The 10,374-nt window shown below is 42.4% G+C and overlaps 1 protein-coding gene across 2 annotated transcripts in view; it reads right to left on the reverse strand.

The window, feature by feature from the left end:
• The window catches only part of LOC137431688 (sodium-dependent neutral amino acid transporter B(0)AT2), a 148,924-nt gene extending 139,333 nt beyond the window's left edge, over positions 1–9,591 (reverse strand). The window contains exon 1 of one of the 2 annotated variants that reach the window (XM_068123308.2): positions 9,459–9,591. The gene's annotated coding sequence lies outside the window, so the exon portion shown is untranslated. Of the gene's footprint in view, positions 1–9,069; positions 9,261–9,458 lie in introns of those variants that run through there. The other variant, XM_068123309.2, reaches the window with a different exon arrangement.
• Between the last annotated feature and the right edge of the window lie 783 nt (positions 9,592–10,374).

Genomic DNA, 10,374 nt, shown 5'->3' on the forward strand with positions numbered 1-10,374 from the left:
TTTCAACATACAGCTATTTGATCTTCATTTCAACAATATTGATAGATAAAGGTGATATAATATAACAAATATGAAACATTTACATTTTGTAGTCCATTGTATAATTTAAATAAACATAAATGCAAATTTCGCATGTGGAAAAAGTAAGTACACCCCTACATTTATTACTACTTCAAATACCTAAAATTAGAATCAGGTGCACCAGCTCAGGTGCAAATGATTAGAACATCGTTAGAGAGGATCTTGGAAGAACCTGTCTTATTTAAACCTCAGACATTTAGTTTGGTTTGCTCTTTGTTGTTGAAGTGTGCGGCATCACCATGCCTAGATCAAAAGAGCTCTCTGAGGCCTTCAGAAAGAAGGTTAAACATGCCTCCGAGTCTGGGAAGGGATTTTAAAAGATCTCCAAACAATTTGAAATCAATCATTCGACTGTCCGGAAGATCATCTACAAGTGGAGAAGATTCCAAACAACTGCCAACTTGTTCAGGCCAGGCCGCCCAAGCAAGTTCAGCCCGAGAGCAGACCGCAAGATGCTGAAAGAAGTCTCTAAGCACCCCAGAATGTCATCACGGGACTTACAGGTAGCTCTTGCCACTGTTGATGTCAAAGTGCATGAGTCTACCATTAGAAAGAGGCTGCACAAATTTGATCTACATGGGAGGTGTGCCAGGAGGAAACCTTTGCTGTCCAGAAAGGACATCAGGGCAAGACTAAAGTTTGCCAATGAACACCTAGGCAAAGACCAGCACTTCTGGAACAATGTGCTCTGGACAGACGAGTCAAAGGTAGAGCTATTTGGCCACAGTACCAGAAGACATGTTTGGCGAAAACCAAAAACAGCATTTGAACCCAAAACCTGATACCAACTGTAAAGCATGGTGGTGGAAATATTATGGTTTGGGGCAGCTTTGCTGCATCAGGGCCTGAGCAGCTCACCATCATAGAATCCACTATGAATTCTTCATTGTACCAGAGGGTGCTTGAAGATAATGTGAGGCCATCTGTCGGAGTGTTGAAGCTCAACCGAAGATAGACCTTGCAACATGACAATGACCCTAAACACACCAGTAAATCCACCAAGGGATGGCTGAAAAGAAAGAAATGGAGGGTTCTGGAATGGCCAAGTCAAAGCCCGGATCTAAATCCCATCGAGATGTTGTGGGGGGATTTGAAACGAGCTGTGCATGCAAGAAACCCCTCAAACATCACACAGCTGAAAGAATTCTGCATGGAGGAGTGGAAAAAATTTCTCCCAGTCGATGTCAAACTGGTAGACAGTTATAAGAAACGCCTACTTGAGGTTGTTTCTGCGAAAGGGGGCAATACCACCTATTAGAGCCAAGGGTGTACTTACTTTTTCCACATGCAAAATTTGCATTTATATTTATTTAAATTATACAATGGACTACAAAATGTAAATGTTTCATGATATTTGTTATATTATATCACCTTTATCCATCAATATTGTTGAATTGAAGATCAAATAGCTGTATGTTGAAATATGTTGAAAAAGTCAAAACTTTACATGGGGTGTACTTACTTTTTCACGTGACTGTATATATGTCTACATATTGTCGTGTGACTGCTCTCAGTTAACACCGGGAGAGTCACGGAAGGCAAATTGAGCATTACTCGGAGGCGATGATCAAATGCGGATTTTACTATATGCGCCGGAGGAATAAAGAGAAGAAGAGGAAGCTGAAGAGCTTACCTGTGGTCCCACCGGCAATTCCCGAACCTGCGGAAAATAAACTCACACGAAAACGGATTTACAAATGTGCAGAAAATAACGAAAGGATTTATTAAAACGGATGCCGATAACAAGAAAATGCGACGGTAAAACCAAGTTCCGAAACGGGATCCTCCACACCAGACTTAAACACAGAAAAAGGGATAAAAGAACATTGGAAAATAAAAACGTGTGGTTTATCGTGCACTTAGATCTGATCAGCTCAGAGGTGCGAAGGGGGGGGGGGGGGAGACTCGCCAGGAATCGCCAAGGCCCCGGAGGTCCATGTGCGGGAACACGCCCAGTAGGCCTCGATGGGCCCTTGTTCACTAGGCCTCATCACGCTGCAGCAGCAAGCCGCACGTCGTTTCCGCCGGCAAAACTCTGCACGTCTCCCGGTGGCATCTCCGCCACGGTCGGTCCGATCTCTACCTGGAGCCCATCGTCCAAACACGATCGCTCGCGAGGTCCGGAACGAGAACAGGCACAAGAGCACGAGGGAGAAGAACAAGGGAGCCAGAGGTCGTCGAGGGAAAAAACCAGGAGAGAGAGTCTTTTTCCTTTTTTCTGTCCGAGAGTTCTTTTAACGTTGGGTCGTGACGTCATCGGCACCTCTTGTGCTATTAAAAAATCAAAAATCAATTCAAAAATCCTATTCACCTCTGCACGTCACCACCACCATCAGAGAGGGAAGCACGTGACGTCATCGGTGTCCAGCTCTCCACCAATCAGCGCGCCGCTTCTTGCTCGCCCTTCTCTCTGCCAATCAGTCTGTGCCTTCTTGCTCCGCCCTTCTCTGCCAATCCTGGCCAATCACGGCTTCCCGTTGGTCAACTCCCACCCAATCACTGTCCTTCCGAGCATGGCTCTCGGCCTGCCCGAACTATGTGTGCCTGCCAAATCATGGTTGTCAGCCCAAGTGCGTCATCTGGGTTCTGGTTAGTTTTATTATTTCGTGTGGTTTAATTAACGGGCATTTCCTGTGCTAATGTCTATGGTGTTGTGCCAAAAGAGATAAAGGATAAATCACAAAGGGTAACGACGAACAGGGAATTACTTAACCTAATCCCTGAGCTAAATAACATGCCCCACCCCCCCGTGACGGGGACAAATATACACTTACCCGACATTCGGCTAAACAAAAATTACAGTGATGGTTCTCATCCCGATCATCGGAGCACCTACCTATACAAATCTACCTGGCTCTACATATCACTACCCCACAAAACATTATATATATATATATACAAATATTAAAAAAAAAAAAAAAAAAAATGTGCTGTATACATAAATTAAAAAAGATATATATATACTGTATATTTAAAATTAAAAAAAATTATATATATATATAAATATAAAACATATATATACTGTAGATATATATATATATATATATATATATATATATATATATATATATATATATATATATATATATATATATATACACACACACAACCAGAAATGTTAAAAGTTTTGCTTCATCCTCACCGAACCAGCTTGTTTAATAGTCTATAACATGCAAAGGGGACAGCACGCACACTGTGTGCAACTATATCTGGGAGGTTGTGTAATCACCATATGTCTCCAACAAAAAAGCTCTACCGGCCCTTGCCATAGTTGCAGGGATGCAGCAAACTGTGCAGCCACACTGCATATGCTGAAAGCAGATTTAGCTTCACACCAGGAGTGCATGCGCGCGTACATTCTGAGAGACAACCTATCTTTGCACACTTCCAGCACTCCGTGCCAGTCTTCATGCGTTCTGCTGCACTGTGGATAGTGCTTTTAGCATGAATGGTCACATGACTGTGGTCTGTGAGCGTCCCAGAGTGTGGAGGAGATGGCGTCGACTCGATAGCCTGGTGGATTTGACTGTTCGTGTTGTCAATGTGGGATTACGTTAGAAAATGAGGGTGGGGGTCGCCAGATGGTGCAACGATCATAAGCAAGTGAGGAAGACCTTTATCAAACTCAAGGCATAAATTCCATTAATGTAACGTGATTTGCATCTGTGTTGCATTTTCAATGTTTCCTGCAATTTATCAGTGAAAAGCAATCTTTCATTTTCATCACTCCTGAACAACCACCACTATTTCCCTGAAAAAAATAAAGTCCGAGAGGCAAACATATGGCACATGCACCGATTCAAAGCCATAAACATTTTTGTATTTACATCCATCTAAGTCTCATAGGTAGTTTGGAAAGAAATCATAAGCAGGACAAAGATATTAGATGACAGCACAGCATCCCAATGTGCCCAAGAGGATGGAGCGGAGTTCGTGCAATTACTTTAGAGTCTAGTCTGGGTCCAATTCCCGTCCCGACTACAAGTTGGATTGGTGTTTCACAGGCAAGGTGTTGCATCACAAAGTCCCCCACCAGCACTCCGGTGTACGCTATGCCGAGTGTCTCATCTGATCACATTATTGGTGGACAAAGATACCACAGTGTCTTTTGCAAAGCATAGGCAAATAATTGCTGACACCCTGAACAAATTACAAATTCCTGCACCAACTCCATTTGAACATCAATCCTGGCCAGCCAGTTCGCGAGTGGCTTAAACGAATAGTCCTGTGGCTAATCCCAGAAGAGGTTGGGATTAATTAGCATCATAGTAGTAGGCTGTAGGATGGGCCCACGGTTGCAGGGAACATTATGGAGCATCTCCACAAGAGGTTGGGATTAACTAGCACCATTCTAGAGGAGGAGGAGTAGTAGTAGTGGTAGGGGTAGTAGTAGTTGTGAATGAACGTGTATTATGTTGAAAAGCCAGATTTTGCTGGATCCTTTGAGAATTTCGAAGCTTTGATTCACCAAATCGCTCCATGGAGGCCGCCATCTTGCCGATGCGAAAGTATGCATAAACAATAAATTGCGAAAAAGATCAATAGGGGCTTTGGCTCCGCCGGCTCATTGCGGCTTTGCAGTAGGGTCATATTCGTAGTAGTAGTAGTAGTAGTAGTAGTAGTAGTAGTATAATATAAATTGCACTGATATTGGTAGACGATGGACGAACACATCTAACATAGGGCATTTGCACCTGGATTTCCAGCGTCACATCATGAGGCATCAATACAGGTAAAACCAAAGCAGGCCAACTCGGTTAACCTACACAGCAGAAACAATATGTTCATTATGTATAAAACATTCCGTTCTGCAGTACAAACGCAAGTCGCTTTCATCAATATGTCGTTTAAGAGGCTTTGTCGTAGACTGTTGAAAGCTAACCATGACGAAAACAAAATTCCATGATCCTGGCCTTCCTTCCACGACAGGGACATCTTGCTCTACCTTATGCTTACATAACCATGCAACATGTAAACTGCATGCCGTTTGAGCAATGGAATAACCTATTATCGTACACTTATTATGCCATATTGTACAGAGGGGAAAAAACTGCAACAAGCAATTTATCGATCAAGAGTCTCCGTTGGAGGAAACTGCATCTCAAAGAAGCAGCACGTGAGTAAGTGACAGTGGATTTTTACTGTATTTACGAAAAGGCCCATTCAATCGTGCTCCAAAAACGACCAGAAAGATGAGAGAGACGTGTACAAAGGGCCATCATGAAATTGGTTTTTAAAAGCTTACAATGACATAAATGGCCAGTCGAAGTCACGTGACCCATTTGTTCTTCAAATGAAACGAACCTAACAAAGGACAGCTCAACACCGTGTTCCATCAGGTCAGTTAGAGGTCAACCAATAAGTCATTAAATAAATATTGATAATTAAATTAGAGCAATGCGACTGTCGCCAATATGCCTCCGCATAGTCCCACAACAGGTAGATGTTATCGTTCACTGTCCTAAAAATAAACAAGTTTGAATTTAAATCCCTTCGGCTGTTTTCAAGTATCACATTTTCACCAGCCATGACAGGTTTCACATCGATCGGTGAAGCAGTTTCAGAGAAGGAATTTTTAAAAATTTGGCTTTCAAGTTAATATGGCTGCTATACCACATGACATATGAACTTTTAAAATGTACACTCTGCAGATGCATGGGTAGGGGATCACATTTGTGAAGTTTCATGTTGATCGGTTAAGGTTCATTTTTCTATCCAAGATGGCTGCCAAACCACGTGACCTATGACATCATTTTCAAACTATATGCAACAATGGTGTTAAATGATATTTGTAAAATTTCGCATCGATAGGGTGAGCGGTTTCAGAGATATAATTATGTCATATTTTCTTTCAATCCAATATGGCTGCCACACCATGTGACCAATGATGTTTTTGTGATCATCTTTTAATCGCCATGCCTTGTCAATGACATGTAAAGTTTCAAGTAAATCAATTTGGTGGTTTTGGAGAAGATGCTTTTTAAAAAGCTTACAGGTTAAATCCAATATGGCTGCCAAATCATGTGACCTATGGGGGGCGAGGCTGCTTGTATCAGTACAAATGGGTCATAGATCACGTACATGCAATTTCAGATTTTTATGATAAGGGAATTCGATTAAAATATTTTTGGCTGGTATACCACTTCACTTATGATGTCATCATTAACATTCTTTCGTTCCCCATTGGGAGTACTTGACAATGTGAGAAGTTTCAAATTTTTCCATTCAGCAATTTCCAAGAAATAATTTTTTAATTACTTGCTTTTAATTTGCAATTTTGCAATTTTAGCCCACGTGACCTATGACGTCACAATGGTCATAAAAACATTCTGCATGGGTGTCACTCCTACACTGGAAGTTTCGTCTCAATCGGATATATAGTTGCTGAGAAAAACTAGGCTTAGCCCGGACGGACGGACAACCCAAAAACATAATGCCTCCGGCGCCTTCGTAGGCGGAGGCATGAAAAAAATTTGGAATTTTGGAAGAAAGTGGAATTTCAAGTACATCCAAAGGAACAATCTACTTATTAGGTACGCACACATGGTCGAATTTTGACCTGTGCACCCCTAATCTTACACTGCATACAAAATCCTCCCCTTTAAATCGAATACAGTAAACCATGAAGCAGCAGACTATCTACAGCCCACCTCACTGATGAGTCAGCCAATAGGTGATCAAGCTAAAAAAAAATCAGAACTAACAAATGTCAGGAGATAAATTGCAATCCTAATGAATAAAGGGAAAATTTAAGTATATGAACAGCTACCATTCACAAAAATCTTTATCATCAGGTGCATCAACCGAAAGGGACGTGAAACGACGATGGTACAAGCAGCCTCGCCCCCCTCTTTGGCCATATAAGTGAGCAGGGACGGATTAAGATTTTGGAACCCACATGGGCCCTCCTACTCCCCTATATAAGAATCAAAGTCAGGTCAGGTCAAGATCTCAGGATGTGTTCTCATCGATACTATGACGATGCTCATTTAATATTTTATTGTGTTTGAACAAAAAACAAAACAAACACTGTACAAACAATAAACAAGAACACCAATGAAAAAAATCGTTATATTATGAAACTAAATCGACAATGTCAACAACTTTTTTTGAAAAAGAACGGCATTTGGTAGAGCGCAAACCTCAACCAGATGTACAGTTTGCATTTTGTATTCCACGGATAGGGCAGATCTGAATCCGGACTTGAACAAAAATCGAATCGGCTTGTTCTTCTCGCCTAACCAACTCGTCCACCACGTTTTGTTATAATCCGTCCACAACTTTTTGAGATATCGTGCAATATATAGATTTTGTCCCCATCTCTCAATGGTGAAGAAACACTTAAAAAATTCTCATATCTAGATCCGGATTCGAATCTTCACCAAAATCAAAAAAATTCTATCTCATCACACACACAACCTGTCGACCATGCTTCTACCGAATCCGTTCACAACGTTTAGAGATATTGTGCTATATATATATATCGGTTTTAGCCCCATCTCTCAATGGTGAAGAATGGCTTTAAAAAATTCTCAGATCCAGATTCGAATCTTCACCAAAATCGAATCAATTCTTCCTTGTCACACACCCAACCTATGCACTACGTTTCGTCCAAAACTGTCCACAACTTTTTGAGATATTGTTCTATCTATCATTTTTGACCCTATTTCACAATGGTGATGGATCTCTAAAAATTGTCAGATCCGGATCCGGATTTGAATCTTCACCAAAATCGAATCAATTCTTCCTTGTCACACACCCAACCTATGCACAATGTTTCGTCCAAAACTGTCCACAACGTTTTGAGATATTGTTCTATCATTTTGACCCTATCTCGCAATGGTGAAGAATGGCTTTTAAAAATTCTCAGATCCAGATTCGAATCTTCACCAAAATCGAATCAATTCTTCCTGGTCACACACCCGAACCTATGCACTAAGTTTCGTCCAAAACTGTCCACAACTTTTTGAGATATTGTTCTTTCTATCATTTTTGACCCTATTTCACAATGGTGATGGATCTCTTCAAAAATTCTCAGATCCAGATCCGGATTTGAATCTTCACCAAAATCGAATCAATTCTTCCGTGTCACACATCCAACCTATGTACAAAGTTTCGTCCAAAACTGTCCACAACGTTTTGAGATATCGTGCTATATATATCGCTTTTAGCCCTATCTCTCAATGGTGAAGAATGGCTTTTAAAAATTCTCAGATCCAGATTCGAATCTTCACCAAAATCGAATCAATTCTTCCTTGTCACACACCCAACTTATGCACTAAGTTTCGTCCAAAACTGTCTGCAACGTTTTGAGATATTGTTCTATCTATCAGTTTTGATCCTATTTCACAATGGTGATGGATCTCTAAAAATTGTCAGATCCGGATCCGGATTTGAATCTTCACCAAAATCGAATCAATTCTTCCTTGTCACACATCCAACCTATGCACTAAGTTTCGTCCAAAACTGTCCACATCTTTTTGAGATATTGTTCTATCTATCATTTTTGACCCTATTTCACAATGGTGATGGATCTCTGAAAAAATTCTCAGATCTAGATTTGGATTCGAATCTTCACCAAAATCGAATTAATTCTTTTTTTTGTCAACCACTTAACCTATCCAACAAGTTTAGTGCGAATCCATCCACAACTTTTTGAGATATCCCGCTCACCGACAGACAGAGGGTGAAAACATGACGTCCATCTACCTTCGGTGGCGGAGGTAATAGTAATCCACACCTGCATGGACCCCCTCTTCGCTTGAACCTCCCCTTAAACCCACCATTGGTAGCGAATATACAATGTCGACCAATAGACCTTGGCACGTGTAGCGATTTCTGCGACTTGCCAGGTAACGCACACACCTTTTTTTTTTTTTTTAATATTCTGGTTACTTTCCCTCGAGCAGTCAGTCATGCCAGATCGAGCTAAACGAGACCTATTCGCGTTTGTATTGCGATCGGTCGGTGGTGTCTCACGTGTTCTGCCTGGTTCATTATTCATTCGGTGATCAAATGAAGCGGGTTTAACCCCCGCATGGCGGACATGGATCTCAACATGACACGCGGTTCTGCCACGCCCGAGGATGATCCGCGAAACGAAGAATTAATTCATCGAACACATCGATGTGTTGGACTCGAAGATCGATTGATCGGTCGCTGCAGATCGACGCACGCGGGTAGTCGTGTGTTCCCCACTGCGGACGCTGCTCAGTGCGTAATGCGCACAGGGGAAACACCCACACAGAGGGGGTCGACCCGTGTCCCCCTCTGTTCCCCTCCTCCCCCTCCATATCGTGCCGCCTGTGCATGCATCAGATCGCCACGGCACTCACGTCAAATCTCGGCGCGTGATACCTGCAGCAGCTGATGCTTACCTGTGAACGTGACGTCGATCCTGACGGTCGGGGATTGAACCGCGCGATCCACAGTACCTCCTCGGTTTGGTACCGATTGGCCGCCGTATCCGTGCAATGTCTACCTGTCCGTTTGTCGGTCCGCACGGCTCGCTCACACAAACGCACGACCGCAGCAGCGGACCAGCTATAGCGCGAGAGCTCGGCTCGCTGATTGGCTGCAGGGAATTTGTCGCATGTAAACACGGCGGGCCAGCCAATCAGGAGCGACGTGAAGACACGTCGAGTGTTCGACTCCGCCCAACACATGGAACCAAACTGAGAACGGAGACAACAAAGTAAGACAAAACCTGTTTAAGTTTAATAATGATGAAGACATGTGGCTCAGGAAAGAGATTGTTGGAGAACGAAATGCAAAAAGGGGTTAGGTACCTGTACGTACCCAGAAGAGAGTGGAAACATACAAAGCGAACCTTCAATGATGCTATTCGTGTTGTTGCTATTTTAACATGTCATTTATGATACATACGTGTTGAAGATGCTTCAGAATAAAATATATTACAAGTCATGCATGCGAACTCTGGGTCAGTCTGCCACTTGTGGCAAAAGGCAACGTCCAACGTCTTGATTTCTAGGTAGGTATAAGCAGGTGTGTGGTGTTGGTTGTTATCTCCAAATCCGAGTTTGAGAAGGTGTAACAGAGTCCTCCCAGGTCTCGATGTATCCACCTTTCGTGTGTGTGTGTGTGTGTGTGTGTGTGTGTGTGTGTGTGTGTGTGTGTGTGTCAGTCAGTCATTGGTTGTTATGTCCATAATTTGGGTTTTAGAAGGTGTAACGGAACGATGTATCCACCTCCGCTTTCGTGAAGGATTGTGATTCATGGACGAAGTTGTGTTGTTCTGAGTTTTGCTCCAAGGGCTCTGTTGATGATAGTCAC

The sequence above is a fragment of the Myxine glutinosa genome, chromosome 7 (genome assembly GCF_964187855.1).
Source record: "Myxine glutinosa chromosome 7, kmMyxGlut1.1, whole genome shotgun sequence".
NCBI classification, from domain to species: Eukaryota; Metazoa; Chordata; class Myxini; order Myxiniformes; family Myxinidae; genus Myxine; species Myxine glutinosa.